A 2,933-nucleotide genomic window follows, 5' to 3' on the forward strand; every position below is an offset into this window, starting at 1 on the left:
ATAGGCAATGGAAACCCGGAGTAAGAAAACACACACACACAACACACACACACACACAACCACACACACACACACACACACACACACACACACACACACACACACACCACCACACACACACACACACACACACACACACACACACACACACACACACACACACACACACACTCAGACAACACTAACTAGATCTGGCTCTCTTTTCTCTCCCCCTCTGTCTCCCCTACTCTTCCCCCCTCTGTCTCCCTTCTCTCCCCTCGCGTCTCCCCTGTCTCTCCCACCTCGGTCTCCCTTCCTCCCACCTCTCACATCCCCTCTGTCTCCCATCTCTCCCCTCTCTTCTCCTCTCCTCTCACCGTCTGTCTCCCCTCTCTCCCCCTCTGTCTGCCCCTCCCTCCCCCTCTGTCTCCCATCTCTCCCCCTCTGTCTCCGCTCCTCTCACCGCCTGTCTGCCCTTCTCCCCCTCTGGTCTCCCTCTCGTCCCCCTCTGTCTCCCACCTCTCCCCCCTCTGTCTCTCTCTCCTCTCGACTCGTGTCTTCCCTTCTCTCCCCCTCTGTCTCCCATCTCTCCCACTCTTCTCCCTCCTTCTCCCACTCTGTCTCCCCCTTCTCACCCTCTGTCTCACTGACTATCTCTCTCACCCCATCACTGACTCTCTCTCAACATGTCACTGACTACCTCTAATTCACCATGTCACTGACTATCTCTGCTCACCCCATCACTGACTCTCTCTCACCATGTCACTGACTATTCTCTCTCACCATGTCACTGACTCTCTCTCACATGTCACTGACGATCTCTTCACCATGTCACTGACTATCCTCTCACCTGTCACTGACTACCTCTATCACATGTCACTGACTATCTCTCTCACCATGTCACTGACTATCTCTCTCACCATGTCACTGACACTCTCTCACCATGTCACTGACTTATCTCGTCTCACCATGTCACTGCTCTCGTCTCAACCATGTCCACTGACGATCTTCTCTCACCATGTCACTGACTATCTCCTCACCATGTCACTGACTTACCTCTATCACCATGTCACTGACTACCTCTATCACCATGTCACTGACGATCTACTCTCACCATGTCACTGCTACCTCTCACCATTGTCATGACCTATCTCTCTCACCATTGCACTGACATCTCTTCCCCATGTCACTGACTATCTCTCTCACCCATGTCACTGACTCTCTCTCACCATGTCACTGACGACCCTCTTCACCATGTCAACTGACTACCTCTTCACCATTGTCACTAACGACTACTCTCGCTCACCATGTCACTGACTATCTCTCTCACCATGTACTGACTACTCTATCACATCACGACTATCTCTCTCACCCATCACTGACTCTCTCTCAACATGTCACTGACTACCTCTATCACCATGTCACGACTACTATCTCTCTCACAACATGTCACTGGACTATCTCTCTCACCATGTCACTGACTACCTTATCCACCATTGTCACTGACTATCCTCTCTTACCATGGTCACTGAACTACCTCTATCACCATGTCACTGAACTACCTCTATAACCATGTCAATGACTGTCTCTCTCACCATGTCACTGACTACTCTCTCTCACCCCTTCACTGACTATCTCTCTCACCCCTTCACTGACTATCTCTTCACCACTCTGTCACTACTATCTCTCTCACCCCTTCACTGACTATCTCTCTCACCCCTTCACTGACTATTCTTCTCTCACCAGTCCACTGACTCTTTCTCACCATGTCACTGACTATCTCTCACCCATGTCACTGACATCTTCTCTCACCCTTCACTGACTATCTACTCTCACCATGTCTCACTGACTCTCGTCTCACCATGTCACTGACTATCTCTCACCTCATGCACTGACTATCTCTCTCACCCCTTCACTGAACATCTCTCTCACCATGTCACTGACTATCTCTCTCACCCCTTCACTGACTATTCTCTCTCACCATGTCACTGACTACTCTCTCACCATTTCACTGACTATCACTGACTCTCTCTCACCATTGCCACTGACTATCTCTCTCACCATGTCACTGACTATCTCTCTCACCCCTTCACTGACGTTCTCTCTCACCATGTCACTGATTATCTCTCACCTTGTCACTGGACCATCTCTCTCACCCCTTCACGACTATCTCTCTCACCATGTCACTGACTATCTCTCTCACCATGTCACTGACTACCTCTCTCACCATGTCACTGACTATTCTCTCATCACCATTGTCACTGACCATCTCTCTCACCATGTCACTGACTACCTCTATCACCATGTCACTGACTATCTCTCTCACCATGTCACTGACTATCTCTCTCACCATGTCACTGACATATTTTTCTCCACCGTGGTCACTGACTATCTCTCTCACCGTGTCACTGACTACCTCTTACCATTCACTGACTACTCTCTCACCATGCACTACATCTCTCTCACCATGTCACTGACCATCTCCTCACCATGTCACTGACTGTCTCTCACCATGTCACTTGACTATCTCTCTCACCATGTCACTGACTCTTTCTCACCATGTCACTGACTATCTCTCACCATGTCCCTGACTATCTCTCTCACCCTTCACTGACTATCTCTCTCACCATGTCACTGACTCTGTCTTCACCCCTTCAACTGACATCTCTCTCACCACTGTCACTGACTACCTCTCTCACCATTTCACTGACTATCACTGACTCTCTCTCACCTTGCTCACTGACTCATATTCTCTCACCATGTCACTATTATCTCTCACCATGTTCCACTGACTATCTCCTTCTCACCCCTTCACTGGACGTTCTCTCTCACCATGTCACTGATTATCCCACATGTCACTGACCATCTCTCTCACCCCTTCACTGACTATCTCTCTCACCATGTCACTTGACTATCTCTCTTCACCATGTCACTGACTACCTCTCTCACCATGT

Source organism: Salvelinus sp. IW2-2015, unplaced genomic scaffold (assembly GCF_002910315.2).
Source record: "Salvelinus sp. IW2-2015 unplaced genomic scaffold, ASM291031v2 Un_scaffold2084, whole genome shotgun sequence".
Lineage (NCBI taxonomy): Eukaryota > Metazoa > Chordata > Actinopteri > Salmoniformes > Salmonidae > Salvelinus > Salvelinus sp. IW2-2015.